The 19070-nt window shown below is 45.7% G+C and overlaps 11 non-coding genes across 11 annotated transcripts; all 11 read left to right on the plus strand.

Annotated features, from left to right (window-relative positions):
- The first annotated feature begins 945 nt into the window (after window positions 1-945).
- TRNAG-UCC (transfer RNA glycine (anticodon UCC)) lies at window positions 946-1017 on the plus strand. Its single transcript has one exon. It is a non-coding gene; the product is annotated as a tRNA-Gly (tRNA).
- Window positions 1018-2538: 1521 nt separating this feature from the next.
- Window positions 2539-2610, plus strand: TRNAG-UCC (transfer RNA glycine (anticodon UCC)). Its single transcript has one exon. It is a non-coding gene; the product is annotated as a tRNA-Gly (tRNA).
- A 1521-nt stretch (window positions 2611-4131) lies between these two features.
- On the plus strand, window positions 4132-4203 carry TRNAG-UCC (transfer RNA glycine (anticodon UCC)). Its single transcript has one exon. It is a non-coding gene; the product is annotated as a tRNA-Gly (tRNA).
- A 1521-nt stretch (window positions 4204-5724) lies between these two features.
- Window positions 5725-5796, plus strand: TRNAG-UCC (transfer RNA glycine (anticodon UCC)). Its single transcript has one exon. It is a non-coding gene; the product is annotated as a tRNA-Gly (tRNA).
- Window positions 5797-7317: 1521 nt separating this feature from the next.
- On the plus strand, window positions 7318-7389 carry TRNAG-UCC (transfer RNA glycine (anticodon UCC)). The gene has a single exon. It is a non-coding gene; the product is annotated as a tRNA-Gly (tRNA).
- A 1521-nt stretch (window positions 7390-8910) lies between these two features.
- On the plus strand, window positions 8911-8982 carry TRNAG-UCC (transfer RNA glycine (anticodon UCC)). The gene has a single exon. It is a non-coding gene; the product is annotated as a tRNA-Gly (tRNA).
- Window positions 8983-10503: 1521 nt separating this feature from the next.
- Window positions 10504-10575, plus strand: TRNAG-UCC (transfer RNA glycine (anticodon UCC)). The gene has a single exon. It is a non-coding gene; the product is annotated as a tRNA-Gly (tRNA).
- Window positions 10576-12096: 1521 nt separating this feature from the next.
- Window positions 12097-12168, plus strand: TRNAG-UCC (transfer RNA glycine (anticodon UCC)). The gene has a single exon. It is a non-coding gene; the product is annotated as a tRNA-Gly (tRNA).
- A 1521-nt stretch (window positions 12169-13689) lies between these two features.
- On the plus strand, window positions 13690-13761 carry TRNAG-UCC (transfer RNA glycine (anticodon UCC)). The gene has a single exon. It is a non-coding gene; the product is annotated as a tRNA-Gly (tRNA).
- A 1521-nt stretch (window positions 13762-15282) lies between these two features.
- Window positions 15283-15354, plus strand: TRNAG-UCC (transfer RNA glycine (anticodon UCC)). The gene has a single exon. It is a non-coding gene; the product is annotated as a tRNA-Gly (tRNA).
- Window positions 15355-16875: 1521 nt separating this feature from the next.
- On the plus strand, window positions 16876-16947 carry TRNAG-UCC (transfer RNA glycine (anticodon UCC)). The gene has a single exon. It is a non-coding gene; the product is annotated as a tRNA-Gly (tRNA).
- Window positions 16948-19070: the final 2123 nt, after the last annotated feature.

The raw sequence follows: 19070 nt of genomic DNA on the forward strand, positions 1-19070 counted from the left end.
AAACGCTCAAAAGCCTCACACCGGGCAAGCCCTCACCGGGTAGATCTCTGGCTCCCAGGTAAAGCCAAATCCTGAGTATGCTAGTGCTAGGATCACAGAGAAAGGACAGGGACAGAGAGCTGCTGTCTTGGTAAAGGCCTGAAACGGCTAATTCCTAAGAGGGTCTGCACTTTCAGTTATGACTGACTGTGAGTGGGGAAGATGAAGATTTTCTGTACCCAGCATACCTTGCGATGTGCTTAGGCAAATGAGGAGAGAGCCCCACCAATCCCTTGCCACTCCGCTGAAAGCTCCTCCTCTGCATAAAGAGAGCACTTTCACAAGGGAGCAGAGTGGCGCAGCGGAAGCGTGCTGGGCCCATAACCCAGAGGTCGATGGATCGAAACCATCCTCTGCTAATATTGCTTGATTTTTCTTCCTAGGACTAATCTGTCATTTCCACCCTGCCAGCAAGGAAAAGCGCAGGCTTGTGCTAGCTATGTGAGAAAAGACTTCTCAACTATCTGTCTCTGCTGTAAATCAAGAGAGTGATCGTCAAAGGATCAACCCTATACTTTGAAAGTAAAGATACCCAATTAGAAGCATAAATGACAGGTGGGACCTTCACACGTTTTTCGGGGCATGCTTTGAATTTAATTCTTCCCTTTTTGTTCTGCTTTTATCAATCTCCTATGCATTTCATGGAATTTACTCCCTTTCTCTTCGCTGCTTTGCTTCCGATGCTGCCCATATGCTCATTTCCACTATTTGTACTGCTGCTTTCCATTTCTTCTCTTCTGCACAGCTTTATCCTTGGTTTCAATCCCCAGTTCTTTACCCTCTGCAAGACAATTTCTACAGCTTTTCATGTTGGTATCCACACCAAATGCACCATTGGAACCGGTGCAAGATTGCCACTGCACTCGGCGTTGTAACATCTGGAACCTAGAGGACACACATCAGAGGGCGTTGGTGGTATAGTGGTGAGCATAGCTGCCTTCCAAGCAGTTGACCCGGGTTTGATTCCCGGCCAACGCAGTGCAAATATTTATATATTCTCCAAGCAGGATATATTTTAATGCAACATGTCACAAAACTGAAATATCAGAAACAGAATAATCAGCCGTTATATAAAAAAATAAACAAACACGTAGGTAGACATCTCGATCGCCTCATCTGCTACATTCATTGTCCCAATATATGCTATTTTCCATAAAGCACTCACCACTCACATGTGCTGATAATAAATATTTTGCTGGGGGCAGGCAATGAAAGGGCTGAGCCCCGACCAGACATTATAACCCCAGCATCCCTATTTTAAAAAGCATTTCTAGGCGATATCTAGCCTCTGAAAATAATAGGCAAGATCCACCGATAAATCTGGCAAAAGTCCCCAAGATTTTGTGCATACTTGTGCTCTCACCTGAATTCAGCGCCACCTTGTAACCATCGGATGTAACTGCGACTCAGAAAAATGTTTTATCAGAGGGCAAGTTGAGAGGACTCCAAGTGGCAGATTTCCACGGAAAGAGCCTCTCGCTGCAGCAGGAAGGTTGGATACTTCAAATTGGCATAGTTTCCTGTCCAGCGTCCTCTCACGTCCCGAACGCTCCCAAACGCTCAAAAGCCTCACACCGGGCAAGCCCTCACCGGGTAGATCTCTGGCTCCCAGGTAAAGCCAAATCCTGAGTATGCTAGTGCTAGGATCACAGAGAAAGGACAGGGACAGAGAGCTGCTGTCTTGGTAAAGGCCTGAAACGGCTAATTCCTAAGAGGGTCTGCACTTTCAGTTATGACTGACTGTGAGTGGGGAAGATGAAGATTTTCTGTACCCAGCATACCTTGCGATGTGCTTAGGCAAATGAGGAGAGAGCCCCACCAATCCCTTGCCACTCCGCTGAAAGCTCCTCCTCTGCATAAAGAGAGCACTTTCACAAGGGAGCAGAGTGGCGCAGCGGAAGCGTGCTGGGCCCATAACCCAGAGGTCGATGGATCGAAACCATCCTCTGCTAATATTGCTTGATTTTTCTTCCTAGGACTAATCTGTCATTTCCACCCTGCCAGCAAGGAAAAGCGCAGGCTTGTGCTAGCTATGTGAGAAAAGACTTCTCAACTATCTGTCTCTGCTGTAAATCAAGAGAGTGATCGTCAAAGGATCAACCCTATACTTTGAAAGTAAAGATACCCAATTAGAAGCATAAATGACAGGTGGGACCTTCACACGTTTTTCGGGGCATGCTTTGAATTTAATTCTTCCCTTTTTGTTCTGCTTTTATCAATCTCCTATGCATTTCATGGAATTTACTCCCTTTCTCTTCGCTGCTTTGCTTCCGATGCTGCCCATATGCTCATTTCCACTATTTGTACTGCTGCTTTCCATTTCTTCTCTTCTGCACAGCTTTATCCTTGGTTTCAATCCCCAGTTCTTTACCCACTGCAAGACAATTTCTACAGCTTTTCATGTTGGTATCCACACCAAATGCACGATTGGAACCGGTGCAAGATTGCCACTGCACTCGGCGTTGTAACATCTGGAACCTAGAGGACACACATCAGAGGGCGTTGGTGGTATAGTGGTGAGCATAGCTGCCTTCCAAGCAGTTGACCCGGGTTCGATTCCCGGCCAACGCAGTGCAAATATTTATATATTCTCCAAGCAGGATATATTTTAATGCAACATGTCACAAAACTGAAATATCAGAAACAGAATAATCAGCCGTTATATAAAAAAATAATCAAACACGTAGGTAGACATCTCGATCGCCTCATCTGCTACATTCATTGTCCCAATATATGCTATTTTCCATAAAGCACTCACCACTCACATGTGCTGATAATAAATATTTTGCTGGGGGCAGGCAATGAAAGGGCTGCGCCCCGACCAGAAATTATAACCCCAGCATCCCTATGTTAAAAAGCATTTCTAGGCGATATCTAGCCTCTGAAAATAATAGGCAAGATCCACCGATAAATCTGGCAAAAGTCCCCAAGATTTTGTGCATACTTGTGTTCTCACCTGAATGCAGCGCCACCTTGTAACCATCGGATGTAACTGCGGCTCAGAAAAATGTTTTATCAGAGGGCAAGTTGAGAGGACTCCAAGTGGCAGATTTCCACGGAAAGAGCCTCTCACTGCAGCAGGAAGGTTGGATACTTCAAATTGGCATAGTTTCCTGTCCAGCGTCCTCTCACGTCCCGAACGCTCCCAAACGCTCAAAAGCCTCACACCGGGCAAGCCCTCACCGGGTAGATCTCTGGCTCCCAGGTAAAGCCAAATCCTGAGTATGCTAGTGCTAGGATCACAGAGAAAGGACAGGGACAGAGAGCTGCTGTCTTGGTAAAGGCCTGAAACGGCTAATTCCTAAGAGGGTCTGCACTTTCAGTTATGACTGACTGTGAGTGGGGAAGATGAAGATTTTCTGTACCCAGCATACCTTGCGATGTGCTTAGGCAAATGAGGAGAGAGCCCCACCAATCCCTTGCCACTCCGCTGAAAGCTCCTCCTCTGCATAAAGAGAGCACTTTCACAAGGGAGCAGAGTGGCGCAGCGGAAGCGTGCTGGGCCCATAACCCAGAGGTCGATGGATCGAAAACATCCTCTGCTAATATTGCTTGATTTTTCTTCCTAGGACTAATCTGTCATTTCCACCCTGCCAGCAAGGAAAAGCGCAGGCTTGTGCTAGCTATGTGAGAAAAGACTTCTCAACTATCTGTCTCTGCTGTAAATCAAGAGAGTGATCGTCAAAGGATCAACCCTATACTTTGAAAGTAAAGATACCCAATTAGAAGCATAAATGACAGGTGGGACCTTCACACGTTTTTCGGGGCATGCTTTGAATTTAATTCTTCCCTTTTTGTTCTGCTTTTATCAATCTCCTATGCATTTCATGGAATTTACTCCCTTTCTCTTCGCTGCTTTGCTTCCGATGCTGCCCATATGCTCATTTCCACTATTTGTACTGCTGCTTTCCATTTCTTCTCTTCTGCACAGCTTTATCCTTGGTTTCAATCCCCAGTTCTTTACCCTCTGCAAGACAATTTCTACAGCTTTTCATGTTGGTATCCACACCAACTGCACGATTGGAACCGGTGCAAGATTGCCACTGCACTCGGCGTTGTAACATCTGGAACCTAGAGGACACACATCAGAGGGCGTTGGTGGTATAGTGGTGAGCATAGCTGCCTTCCAAGCAGTTGACCCGGGTTCGATTCCCGGCCAACGCAGTGCAAATATTTATATATTCTCCAAGCAGGATATATTTTAATGCAACATGTCACAAAACTGAAATATCAGAAACAGAATAATCAGCCGTTATATAAAAAAATAATCAAACACGTAGGTAGACATCTCGATCGCCTCATCTGCTACATTCATTGTCCCAATATATGCTATTTTCCATAAAGCACTCACCACTCACATGTGCTGATAATAAATATTTTGCTGGGGGCAGGCAATGAAAGGGCTGCGCCCCGACCAGAAATTATAACCCCAGCATCCCTATGTTAAAAAGCATTTCTAGGCGATATCTAGCCTCTGAAAATAATAGGCAAGATCCACCGATAAATCTGGCAAAAGTCCCCAAGATTTTGTGCATACTTGTGTTCTCACCTGAATGCAGCGCCACCTTGTAACCATCGGATGTAACTGCGGCTCAGAAAAATGTTTTATCAGAGGGCAAGTTGAGAGGACTCCAAGTGGCAGATTTCCACGGAAAGAGCCTCTCACTGCAGCAGGAAGGTTGGATACTTCAAATTGGCATAGTTTCCTGTCCAGCGTCCTCTCACGTCCCGAACGCTCCCAAACGCTCAAAAGCCTCACACCGGGCAAGCCCTCACCGGGTAGATCTCTGGCTCCCAGGTAAAGCCAAATCCTGAGTATGCTAGTGCTAGGATCACAGAGAAAGGACAGGGACAGAGAGCTGCTGTCTTGGTAAAGGCCTGAAACGGCTAATTCCTAAGAGGGTCTGCACTTTCAGTTATGACTGACTGTGAGTGGGGAAGATGAAGATTTTCTGTACCCAGCATACCTTGCGATGTGCTTAGGCAAATGAGGAGAGAGCCCCACCAATCCCTTGCCACTCCGCTGAAAGCTCCTCCTCTGCATAAAGAGAGCACTTTCACAAGGGAGCAGAGTGGCGCAGCGGAAGCGTGCTGGACCCATAACCCAGAGGTCGATGGATCGAAACCATCCTCTGCTAATATTGCTTGATTTTTCTTCCTAGGACTAATCTGTCATTTCCACCCTGCCAGCAAGGAAAAGCGCAGGCTTGTGCTAGCTATGTGAGAAAAGACTTCTCAACTATCTGTCTCTGCTGTAAATCAAGAGAGTGATCGTCAAAGGATCAACCCTATACTTTGAAAGTAAAGATACCCAATTAGAAGCATAAATGACAGGTGGGACCTTCACACGTTTTTCGGGGCATGCTTTGAATTTAATTCTTCCCTTTTTGTTCTGCTTTTATCAATCTCCTATGCATTTCATGGAATTTACTCCCTTTCTCTTCGCTGCTTTGCTTCCGATGCTGCCCATATGCTCATTTCCACTATTTGTACTGCTGCTTTCCATTTCTTCTCTTCTGCACAGCTTTATCCTTGGTTTCAATCCCCAGTTCTTTACCCACTGCAAGACAATTTCTACAGCTTTTCATGTTGGTATCCACACCAAATGCACGATTGGAACCGGTGCAAGATTGCCACTGCACTCGGCGTTGTAACATCTGGAACCTAGAGGACACACATCAGAGGGTGTTGGTGGTATAGTGGTGAGCATAGCTGCCTTCCAAGCAGTTGACCCGGGTTCGATTCCCGGCCAACGCAGTGCAAATATTTATATATTCTCCAAGCAGGATATATTTTAATGCAACATGTCACAAAACTGAAATATCAGAAACAGAATAATCAGCCGTTATATAAAAAAATAAACAAACACGTAGGTAGACATCTCGATCGCCTCATCTGCTACATTCATTGTCCCAATATATGCTATTTTCCATAAAGCACTCACCACTCACATGTGCTGATAATAAATATTTTGCTGGGGGCAGGCAATGAAAGGGCTGAGCCCCGACCAGACATTATAACCCCAGCATCCCTATTTTAAAAAGCATTTCTAGGCGATATCTAGCCTCTGAAAATAATAGGCAAGATCCACCGATAAATCTGGCAAAAGTCCCCAAGATTTTGTGCATACTTGTGCTCTCACCTGAATGCAGCGCCACCTTGTAACCATCGGATGTAACTGCGACTCAGAAAAATGTTTTATCAGAGGGCAAGTTGAGATGACTCCAAGTGGCAGATTTCCACGGAAAGAGCCTCTCGCTGCAACAGGAAGGTTGGATACTTCAAATTGTCATAGTTTCCTGTCCAGCGTCCTCTCACGTCCCGAACGCTCCCAAACGCTCAAAAGCCTCACACCGGGCAAGCCCTCACCGGGTAGATCTCTGGCTCCCAGGTAAAGCCAAATCCTGAGTATGCTAGTGCTAGGATCACAGAGAAAGGACAGGGACAGAGAGCTGCTGTCTTGGTAAAGTCCTGAAACGGCTAATTCCTAAGAGGGTCTGCACTTTCAGTTATGACTGACTGTGAGTGGGGAAGATGAAGATTTTCTGTACCCAGCATACCTTGCGATGTGCTTAGGCAAATGAGGAGAGAGCCCCACCAATCCCTTGCCACTCCGCTGAAAGCTCCTCCTCTGCATAAAGAGAGCACTTTCACAAGGGAGCAGAGTGGCGCAGCGGAAGCGTGCTGGACCCATAACCCAGAGGTCGATGGATCGAAACCATCCTCTGCTAATATTGCTTGATTTTTCTTCCTAGGACTAATCTGTCATTTCCACCCTGCCAGCAAGGAAAAGCGCAGGCTTGTGCTAGCTATGTGAGAAAAGACTTCTCAACTATCTGTCTCTGCTGTAAATCAAGAGAGTGATCGTCAAAGGATCAACCCTATACTTTGAAAGTAAAGATACCCAATTAGAAGCATAAATGACAGGTGGGACCTTCACACGTTTTTCGGGGCATGCTTTGAATTTAATTCTTCCCTTTTTGTTCTGCTTTTATCAATCTCCTATGCATTTCATGGAATTTACTCCCTTTCTCTTCGCTGCTTTGCTTCCGATGCTGCCCATATGCTCATTTCCACTATTTGTACTGCTGCTTTCCATTTCTTCTCTTCTGCACAGCTTTATCCTTGGTTTCAATCCCCAGTTCTTTACCCACTGCAAGACAATTTCTACAGCTTTTCATGTTGGTATCCACACCAAATGCACGATTGGAACCGGTGCAAGATTGCCACTGCACTCGGCGTTGTAACATCTGGAACCTAGAGGACACACATCAGAGGGTGTTGGTGGTATAGTGGTGAGCATAGCTGCCTTCCAAGCAGTTGACCCGGGTTCGATTCCCGGCCAACGCAGTGCAAATATTTATATATTCTCCAAGCAGGATATATTTTAATGCAACATGTCACAAAACTGAAATATCAGAAAAAGAATAATCAGCCGTTATATAAAAAAATAAACAAACACGTAGGTAGACATCTCGATCGCCTCATCTGCTACATTCATTGTCCCAATATATGCTATTTTCCATAAAGCACTCACCACTCACATGTGCTGATAATAAATATTTTGCTGGGGGCAGGCAATGAAAGGGCTGAGCCCCGACCAGACATTATAACCCCAGCATCCCTATTTTAAAAAGCATTTCTAGGCGATATCTAGCCTCTGAAAATAATAGGCAAGATCCACCGATAAATCTGGCAAAAGTCCCCAAGATTTTGTGCATACTTGTGCTCTCACCTGAATGCAGCGCCACCTTGTAACCATCGGATGTAACTGCGACTCAGAAAAATGTTTTATCAGAGGGCAAGTTGAGAGGACTCCAAGTGGCAGATTTCCACGGAAAGAGCCTCTCGCTGCAGCAGGAAGGTTGGATACTTCAAATTGTCATAGTTTCCTGTCCAGCGTCCTCTCACGTCCCGAACGCTCCCAAACGCTCAAAAGCCTCACACCGGGCAAGCCCTCACCGGGTAGATCTCTGGCTCCCAGGTAAAGCCAAATCCTGAGTATGCTAGTGCTAGGATCACAGAGAAAGGACAGGGACAGAGAGCTGCTGTCTTGGTAAAGGCCTGAAACGGCTAATTCCTAAGAGGGTCTGCACTTTCAGTTATGACTGACTGTGAGTGGGGAAGATGAAGATTTTCTGTACCCAGCATACCTTGCGATGTGCTTAGGCAAATGAGGAGAGAGCCCCACCAATCCCTTGCCACTCCGCTGAAAGCTCCTCCTCTGCATAAAGAGAGCACTTTCACAAGGGAGCAGAGTGGCGCAGCGGAAGCGTGCTGGACCCATAACCCAGAGGTCGATGGATCGAAACCATCCTCTGCTAATATTGCTTGATTTTTCTTCCTAGGACTAATCTGTCATTTCCACCCTGCCAGCAAGGAAAAGCGCAGGCTTGTGCTAGCTATGTGAGAAAAGACTTCTCAACTATCTGTCTCTGCTGTAAATCAAGAGAGTGATCGTCAAAGGATCAACCCTATACTTTGAAAGTAAAGATACCCAATTAGAAGCATAAATGACAGGTGGGACCTTCACACGTGTTTCGGGGCATGCTTTGAATTTAATTCTTCCCTTTTTGTTCTGCTTTTATCAATCTCCTATGCATTTCATGGAATTTACTCCCTTTCTCTTCGCTGCTTTGCTTCCGATGCTGCCCATATGCTCATTTCCACTATTTGTACTGCTGCTTTCCATTTCTTCTCTTCTGCACAGCTTTATCCTTGGTTTCAATCCCCAGTTCTTTACCCTCTGCAAGACAATTTCTACAGCTTTTCATGTTGGTATCCACACCAACTGCACGATTGGAACCGGTGCAAGATTGCCACTGCACTCGGCGTTGTAACATCTGGAACCTAGAGGACACACATCAGAGGGCGTTGGTGGTATAGTGGTGAGCATAGCTGCCTTCCAAGCAGTTGACCCGGGTTCGATTCCCGGCCAACGCAGTGCAAATATTTATATATTCTCCAAGCAGGATATATTTTAATGCAACATGTCACAAAACTGAAATATCAGAAACAGAATAATCAGCCGTTATATAAAAAAATAATCAAACACGTAGGTAGACATCTCGATCGCCTCATCTGCTACATTCATTGTCCCAATATATGCTATTTTCCATAAAGCACTCACCACTCACATGTGCTGATAATAAATATTTTGCTGGGGGCAGGCAATGAAAGGGCTGCGCCCCGACCAGAAATTATAACCCCAGCATCCCTATGTTAAAAAGCATTTCTAGGCGATATCTAGCCTCTGAAAATAATAGGCAAGATCCACCGATAAATCTGGCAAAAGTCCCCAAGATTTTGTGCATACTTGTGTTCTCACCTGAATGCAGCGCCACCTTGTAACCATCGGATGTAACTGCGGCTCAGAAAAATGTTTTATCAGAGGGCAAGTTGAGAGGACTCCAAGTGGCAGATTTCCACGGAAAGAGCCTCTCACTGCAGCAGGAAGGTTGGATACTTCAAATTGGCATAGTTTCCTGTCCAGCGTCCTCTCACGTCCCGAACGCTCCCAAACGCTCAAAAGCCTCACACCGGGCAAGCCCTCACCGGGTAGATCTCTGGCTCCCAGGTAAAGCCAAATCCTGAGTATGCTAGTGCTAGGATCACAGAGAAAGGACAGGGACAGAGAGCTGCTGTCTTGGTAAAGGCCTGAAACGGCTAATTCCTAAGAGGGTCTGCACTTTCAGTTATGACTGACTGTGAGTGGGGAAGATGAAGATTTTCTGTACCCAGCATACCTTGCGATGTGCTTAGGCAAATGAGGAGAGAGCCCCACCAATCCCTTGCCACTCCGCTGAAAGCTCCTCCTCTGCATAAAGAGAGCACTTTCACAAGGGAGCAGAGTGGCGCAGCGGAAGCGTGCTGGACCCATAACCCAGAGGTCGATGGATCGAAACCATCCTCTGCTAATATTGCTTGATTTTTCTTCCTAGGACTAATCTGTCATTTCCACCCTGCCAGCAAGGAAAAGCGCAGGCTTGTGCTAGCTATGTGAGAAAAGACTTCTCAACTATCTGTCTCTGCTGTAAATCAAGAGAGTGATCGTCAAAGGATCAACCCTATACTTTGAAAGTAAAGATACCCAATTAGAAGCATAAATGACAGGTGGGACCTTCACACGTTTTTCGGGGCATGCTTTGAATTTAATTCTTCCCTTTTTGTTCTGCTTTTATCAATCTCCTATGCATTTCATGGAATTTACTCCCTTTCTCTTCGCTGCTTTGCTTCCGATGCTGCCCATATGCTCATTTCCACTATTTGTACTGCTGCTTTCCATTTCTTCTCTTCTGCACAGCTTTATCCTTGGTTTCAATCCCCAGTTCTTTACCCACTGCAAGACAATTTCTACAGCTTTTCATGTTGGTATCCACACCAAATGCACGATTGGAACCGGTGCAAGATTGCCACTGCACTCGGCGTTGTAACATCTGGAACCTAGAGGACACACATCAGAGGGTGTTGGTGGTATAGTGGTGAGCATAGCTGCCTTCCAAGCAGTTGACCCGGGTTCGATTCCCGGCCAACGCAGTGCAAATATTTATATATTCTCCAAGCAGGATATATTTTAATGCAACATGTCACAAAACTGAAATATCAGAAACAGAATAATCAGCCGTTATATAAAAAAATAAACAAACACGTAGGTAGACATCTCGATCGCCTCATCTGCTACATTCATTGTCCCAATATATGCTATTTTCCATAAAGCACTCACCACTCACATGTGCTGATAATAAATATTTTGCTGGGGGCAGGCAATGAAAGGGCTGAGCCCCGACCAGACATTATAACCCCAGCATCCCTATTTTAAAAAGCATTTCTAGGCGATATCTAGCCTCTGAAAATAATAGGCAAGATCCACCGATAAATCTGGCAAAAGTCCCCAAGATTTTGTGCATACTTGTGCTCTCACCTGAATGCAGCGCCACCTTGTAACCATCGGATGTAACTGCGACTCAGAAAAATGTTTTATCAGAGGGCAAGTTGAGATGACTCCAAGTGGCAGATTTCCACGGAAAGAGCCTCTCGCTGCAGCAGGAAGGTTGGATACTTCAAATTGTCATAGTTTCCTGTCCAGCGTCCTCTCACGTCCCGAACGCTCCCAAACGCTCAAAAGCCTCACACCGGGCAAGCCCTCACCGGGAAGATCTCTGGCTCCCAGGTAAAGCCAAATCCTGAGTATGCTAGTGCTAGGATCACAGAGAAAGGACAGGGACAGAGAGCTGCTGTCTTGGTAAAGGCCTGAAACGGCTAATTCCTAAGAGGGTCTGCACTTTCAGTTATGACTGACTGTGAGTGGGGAAGATGAAGATTTTCTGTACCCAGCATACCTTGCGATGTGCTTAGGCAAATGAGGAGAGAGCCCCACCAATCCCTTGCCACTCCGCTGAAAGCTCCTCCTCTGCATAAAGAGAGCACTTTCACAAGGGAGCAGAGTGGCGCAGCGGAAGCGTGCTGGACCCATAACCCAGAGGTCGATGGATCGAAACCATCCTCTGCTAATATTGCTTGATTTTTCTTCCTAGGACTAATCTGTCATTTCCACCCTGCCAGCAAGGAAAAGCGCAGGCTTGTGCTAGCTATGTGAGAAAAGACTTCTCAACTATCTGTCTCTGCTGTAAATCAAGAGAGTGATCGTCAAAGGATCAACCCTATACTTTGAAAGTAAAGATACCCAATTAGAAGCATAAATGACAGGTGGGACCTTCACACGTGTTTCGGGGCATGCTTTGAATTTAATTCTTCCCTTTTTGTTCTGCTTTTATCAATCTCCTATGCATTTCATGGAATTTACTCCCTTTCTCTTCGCTGCTTTGCTTCCGATGCTGCCCATATGCTCATTTCCACTATTTGTACTGCTGCTTTCCATTTCTTCTCTTCTGCACAGCTTTATCCTTGGTTTCAATCCCCAGTTCTTTACCCTCTGCAAGACAATTTCTACAGCTTTTCATGTTGGTATCCACACCAACTGCACGATTGGAACCGGTGCAAGATTGCCACTGCACTCGGCGTTGTAACATCTGGAACCTAGAGGACACACATCAGAGGGCGTTGGTGGTATAGTGGTGAGCATAGCTGCCTTCCAAGCAGTTGACCCGGGTTCGATTCCCGGCCAACGCAGTGCAAATATTTATATATTCTCCAAGCAGGATATATTTTAATGCAACATGTCACAAAACTGAAATATCAGAAACAGAATAATCAGCCGTTATATAAAAAAATAATCAAACACGTAGGTAGACATCTCGATCGCCTCATCTGCTACATTCATTGTCCCAATATATGCTATTTTCCATAAAGCACTCACCACTCACATGTGCTGATAATAAATATTTTGCTGGGGGCAGGCAATGAAAGGGCTGCGCCCCGACCAGAAATTATAACCCCAGCATCCCTATGTTAAAAAGCATTTCTAGGCGATATCTAGCCTCTGAAAATAATAGGCAAGATCCACCGATAAATCTGGCAAAAGTCCCCAAGATTTTGTGCATACTTGTGTTCTCACCTGAATGCAGCGCCACCTTGTAACCATCGGATGTAACTGCGGCTCAGAAAAATGTTTTATCAGAGGGCAAGTTGAGAGGACTCCAAGTGGCAGATTTCCACGGAAAGAGCCTCTCACTGCAGCAGGAAGGTTGGATACTTCAAATTGGCATAGTTTCCTGTCCAGCGTCCTCTCACGTCCCGAACGCTCCCAAACGCTCAAAAGCCTCACACCGGGCAAGCCCTCACCGGGTAGATCTCTGGCTCCCAGGTAAAGCCAAATCCTGAGTATGCTAGTGCTAGGATCACAGAGAAAGGACAGGGACAGAGAGCTGCTGTCTTGGTAAAGGCCTGAAACGGCTAATTCCTAAGAGGGTCTGCACTTTCAGTTATGACTGACTGTGAGTGGGGAAGATGAAGATTTTCTGTACCCAGCATACCTTGCGATGTGCTTAGGCAAATGAGGAGAGAGCCCCACCAATCCCTTGCCACTCCGCTGAAAGCTCCTCCTCTGCATAAAGAGAGCACTTTCACAAGGGAGCAGAGTGGCGCAGCGGAAGCGTGCTGGACCCATAACCCAGAGGTCGATGGATCGAAACCATCCTCTGCTAATATTGCTTGATTTTTCTTCCTAGGACTAATCTGTCATTTCCACCCTGCCAGCAAGGAAAAGCGCAGGCTTGTGCTAGCTATGTGAGAAAAGACTTCTCAACTATCTGTCTCTGCTGTAAATCAAGAGAGTGATCGTCAAAGGATCAACCCTATACTTTGAAAGTAAAGATACCCAATTAGAAGCATAAATGACAGGTGGGACCTTCACACGTTTTTCGGGGCATGCTTTGAATTTAATTCTTCCCTTTTTGTTCTGCTTTTATCAATCTCCTATGCATTTCATGGAATTTACTCCCTTTCTCTTCGCTGCTTTGCTTCCGATGCTGCCCATATGCTCATTTCCACTATTTGTACTGCTGCTTTCCATTTCTTCTCTTCTGCACAGCTTTATCCTTGGTTTCAATCCCCAGTTCTTTACCCACTGCAAGACAATTTCTACAGCTTTTCATGTTGGTATCCACACCAAATGCACGATTGGAACCGGTGCAAGATTGCCACTGCACTCGGCGTTGTAACATCTGGAACCTAGAGGACACACATCAGAGGGTGTTGGTGGTATAGTGGTGAGCATAGCTGCCTTCCAAGCAGTTGACCCGGGTTCGATTCCCGGCCAACGCAGTGCAAATATTTATATATTCTCCAAGCAGGATATATTTTAATGCAACATGTCACAAAACTGAAATATCAGAAACAGAATAATCAGCCGTTATATAAAAAAATAAACAAACACGTAGGTAGACATCTCGATCGCCTCATCTGCTACATTCATTGTCCCAATATATGCTATTTTCCATAAAGCACTCACCACTCACATGTGCTGATAATAAATATTTTGCTGGGGGCAGGCAATGAAAGGGCTGAGCCCCGACCAGACATTATAACCCCAGCATCCCTATTTTAAAAAGCATTTCTAGGCGATATCTAGCCTCTGAAAATAATAGGCAAGATCCACCGATAAATCTGGCAAAAGTCCCCAAGATTTTGTGCATACTTGTGCTCTCACCTGAATGCAGCGCCACCTTGTAACCATCGGATGTAACTGCGACTCAGAAAAATGTTTTATCAGAGGGCAAGTTGAGATGACTCCAAGTGGCAGATTTCCACGGAAAGAGCCTCTCGCTGCAGCAGGAAGGTTGGATACTTCAAATTGTCATAGTTTCCTGTCCAGCGTCCTCTCACGTCCCGAACGCTCCCAAACGCTCAAAAGCCTCACACCGGGCAAGCCCTCACCGGGAAGATCTCTGGCTCCCAGGTAAAGCCAAATCCTGAGTATGCTAGTGCTAGGATCACAGAGAAAGGACAGGGACAGAGAGCTGCTGTCTTGGTAAAGTCCTGAAACGGCTAATTCCTAAGAGGGTCTGCACTTTCAGTTATGACTGACTGTGAGTGGGGAAGATGAAGATTTTCTGTACCCAGCATACCTTGCGATGTGCTTAGGCAAATGAGGAGAGAGCCCCACCAATCCCTTGCCACTCCGCTGAAAGCTCCTCCTCTGCATAAAGAGAGCACTTTCACAAGGGAGCAGAGTGGCGCAGCGGAAGCGTGCTGGACCCATAACCCAGAGGTCGATGGATCGAAACCATCCTCTGCTAATATTGCTTGATTTTTCTTCCTAGGACTAATCTGTCATTTCCACCCTGCCAGCAAGGAAAAGCGCAGGCTTGTGCTAGCTATGTGAGAAAAGACTTCTCAACTATCTGTCTCTGCTGTAAATCAAGAGAGTGATCGTCAAAGGATCAACCCTATACTTTGAAAGTAAAGATACCCAATTAGAAGCATAAATGACAGGTGGGACCTTCACACGTTTTTCGGGGCATGCTTTGAATTTAATTCTTCCCTTTTTGTTCTGCTTTTATCAATCTCCTATGCATTTCATGGAATTTACTCCCTTTCTCTTCGCTGCTTTGCTTCCGATGCTGCCCATATGCTCATTTCCACTATTTGTACTGCTGCTTTCCATTTCTTCTCTTCTGCACAGCTTTATCCTTGGTTTCAATCCCCAGTTCTTTACCCACTGCAAGACAATTTCTACAGCTTTTCATGTTGGTATCCACACCAAATGCACGATTGGAACCGGTGCAAGATTGCCACTGCACTCGGCGTTGTAACATCTGGTACCTAGAGGACACACATCAGAGGGTGTTGGTGGTATAGTGGTGAGCATAGCTGCCTTCCAAGCAGTTGACCCGGGTTCGATTCCCGGCCAACGCAGTGCAAATATTTATATATTCTCCAAGCAGGATATATTTTAATGCAACATGTCACAAAACTGAAATATCAGAAAAAGAATAATCAGCCGTTATATAAAAAAATAAACAAACACGTAGGTAGACATCTCGATCGCCTCATCTGCTACATTCATTGTCCCAATATATGCTATTTTCCATAAAGCACTCACCACTCACATGTGCTGATAATAAATATTTTGCTGGGGGCAGGCAATGAAAGGGCTGAGCCCCGACCAGACATTATAACCCCAGCATCCCTATTTTAAAAAGCATTTCTAGGCGATATCTAGCCTCTGAAAATAATAGGCAAGATCCACCGATAAATCTGGCAAAAGTCCCCAAGATTTTGTGCATACTTGTGCTCTCACCTGAATGCAGCGCCACCTTGTAACCATCGGATGTAACTGCGACTCAGAAAAATGTTTTATCAGAGGGCAAGTTGAGAGGACTCCAAGTGGCAGATTTCCACGGAAAGAGCCTCTCGCTGCAGCAGGAAGGTTGGATACTTCAAATTGTCATAGTTTCCTGTCCAGCGTCCTCTCACGTCCCGAACGCTCCCAAACGCTCAAAAGCCTCACACCGGGCAAGCCCTCACCGGGTAGATCTCTGGCTCCCAGGTAAAGCCAAATCCTGAGTATGCTAGTGCTAGGATCACAGAGAAAGGACAGGGACAGAGAGCTGCTGTCTTGGTAAAGGCCTGAAACGGCTAATTCCTAAGAGGGTCTGCACTTTCAGTTATGACTGACTGTGAGTGGGGAAGATGAAGATTTTCTGTACCCAGCATACCTTGCGATGTGCTTAGGCAAATGAGGAGAGAGCCCCACCAATCCCTTGCCACTCCGCTGAAAGCTCCTCCTCTGCATAAAGAGAGCACTTTCACAAGGGAGCAGAGTGGCGCAGCGGAAGCGTGCTGGACCCATAACCCAGAGGTCGATGGATCGAAACCATCCTCTGCTAATATTGCTTGATTTTTCTTCCTAGGACTAATCTGTCATTTCCACCCTGCCAGCAAGGAAAAGCGCAGGCTTGTGCTAGCTATGTGAGAAAAGACTTCTCAACTATCTGTCTCTGCTGTAAATCAAGAGAGTGATCGTCAAAGGATCAACCCTATACTTTGAAAGTAAAGATACCCAATTAGAAGCATAAATGACAGGTGGGACCTTCACACGTGTTTCGGGGCATGCTTTGAATTTAATTCTTCCCTTTTTGTTCTGCTTTTATCAATCTCCTATGCATTTCATGGAATTTACTCCCTTTCTCTTCGCTGCTTTGCTTCCGATGCTGCCCATATGCTCATTTCCACTATTTGTACTGCTGCTTTCCATTTCTTCTCTTCTGCACAGCTTTATCCTTGGTTTCAATCCCCAGTTCTTTACCCTCTGCAAGACAATTTCTACAGCTTTTCATGTTGGTATCCACACCAACTGCACGATTGGAACCGGTGCAAGATTGCCACTGCACTCGGCGTTGTAACATCTGGAACCTAGAGGACACACATCAGAGGGCGTTGGTGGTATAGTGGTGAGCATAGCTGCCTTCCAAGCAGTTGACCCGGGTTCGATTCCCGGCCAACGCAGTGCAAATATTTATATATTCTCCAAGCAGGATATATTTTAATGCAACATGTCACAAAACTGAAATATCAGAAACAGAATAATCAGCCGTTATATAAAAAAATAATCAAACACGTAGGTAGACATCTCGATCGCCTCATCTGCTACATTCATTGTCCCAATATATGCTATTTTCCATAAAGCACTCACCACTCACATGTGCTGATAATAAATATTTTGCTGGGGGCAGGCAATGAAAGGGCTGCGCCCCGACCAGAAATTATAACCCCAGCATCCCTATGTTAAAAAGCATTTCTAGGCGATATCTAGCCTCTGAAAATAATAGGCAAGATCCACCGATAAATCTGGCAAAAGTCCCCAAGATTTTGTGCATACTTGTGTTCTCACCTGAATGCAGCGCCACCTTGTAACCATCGGATGTAACTGCGGCTCAGAAAAATGTTTTATCAGAGGGCAAGTTGAGAGGACTCCAAGTGGCAGATTTCCACGGAAAGAGCCTCTCACTGCAGCAGGAAGGTTGGATACTTCAAATTGGCATAGTTTCCTGTCCAGCGTCCTCTCACGTCCCGAACGCTCCCAAACGCGCAAAAGCCTCACACCGGGCAAGCCCTCACCGGGTAGATCTCTGGCTCCCAGGTAAAGCCAAATCCTGAGTATGCTAGTGCTAGGATCACAGAGAAAGGACAGGGACAGAGAGCTGCTGTCTTGGTAAAGGCCTGAAACGGCTAATTCCTAAGAGGGTCTGCACTTTCAGTTATGACTGACTGTGAGTGGGGAAGATGAAGATTTTCTGTACCCAGCATACCTTGCGATGTGCTTAGGCAAATGAGGAGAGAGCCCCACCAATCCCTTGCCACTCCGCTGAAAGCTCCTCCTCTGCATAAAGAGAGCACTTTCACAAGGGAGCAGAGTGGCGCAGCGGAAGCGTGCTGGACCCATAACCCAGAGGTCGATGGATCGAAACCATCCTCTGCTAATATTGCTTGATTTTTCTTCCTAGGACTAATCTGTCATTTCCACCCTGCCAGCAAGGAAAAGCGCAGGCTTGTGCTAGCTATGTGAGAAAAGACTTCTCAACTATCTGTCTCTGCTGTAAATCAAGAGAGTGATCGTCAAAGGATCAACCCTATACTTTGAAAGTAAAGATACCCAATTAGAAGCATAAATGACAGGTGGGACCTTCACACGTTTTTCGGGGCATGCTTTGAATTTAATTCTTCCCTTTTTGTTCTGCTTTTATCAATCTCCTATGCATTTCATGGAATTTACTCCCTTTCTCTTCGCTGCTTTGCTTCCGATGCTGCCCATATGCTCATTTCCACTATTTGTACTGCTGCTTTCCATTTCTTCTCTTCTGCACAGCTTTATCCTTGGTTTCAATCCCCAGTTCTTTACCCACTGCAAGACAATTTCTACAGCTTTTCATGTTGGTATCCACACCAAATGCACGATTGGAACCGGTGCAAGATTGCCACTGCACTCGGCGTTGTAACATCTGGAACCTAGAGGACACACATCAGAGGGTGTTGATGGTATAGTGGTGAGCATAGCTGCCTTCCAAGCAGTTGACCCGGGTTCGATTCCCGGCCAACGCAGTGCAAATATTTATATATTCTCCAAGCAGGATATATTTTAATGCAACATGTCACAAAACTGAAATATCAGAAACAGAATAATCAGCCGTTATATAAAAAAATAAACAAACACGTAGGTAGACATCTCGATCGCCTCATCTGCTACATTCATTGTCCCAATATATGCTATTTTCCATAAAGCACTCACCACTCACATGTGCTGATAATAAATATTTTGCTGGGGGCAGGCAATGAAAGGGCTGAGCCCCGACCAGACATTATAACCCCAGCATCCCTATTTTAAAAAGCATTTCTAGGCGATATCTAGCCTCTGAAAATAATAGGCAAGATCCACCGATAAATCTGGCAAAAGTCCCCAAGATTTTGTGCATACTTGTGCTCTCACCTGAATGCAGCGCCACCTTGTAACCATCGGATGTAACTGCGACTCAGAAAAATGTTTTATCAGAGGGCAAGTTGAGATGACTCCAAGTGGCAGATTTCCACGGAAAGAGCCTCTCGCTGCAGCAGGAAGGTTGGATACTTCAAAT

Source organism: Triturus cristatus, chromosome 11 (genome assembly GCF_964204655.1).
Source record: "Triturus cristatus chromosome 11, aTriCri1.1, whole genome shotgun sequence".
Taxonomy (NCBI): domain Eukaryota; kingdom Metazoa; phylum Chordata; class Amphibia; order Caudata; family Salamandridae; genus Triturus; species Triturus cristatus.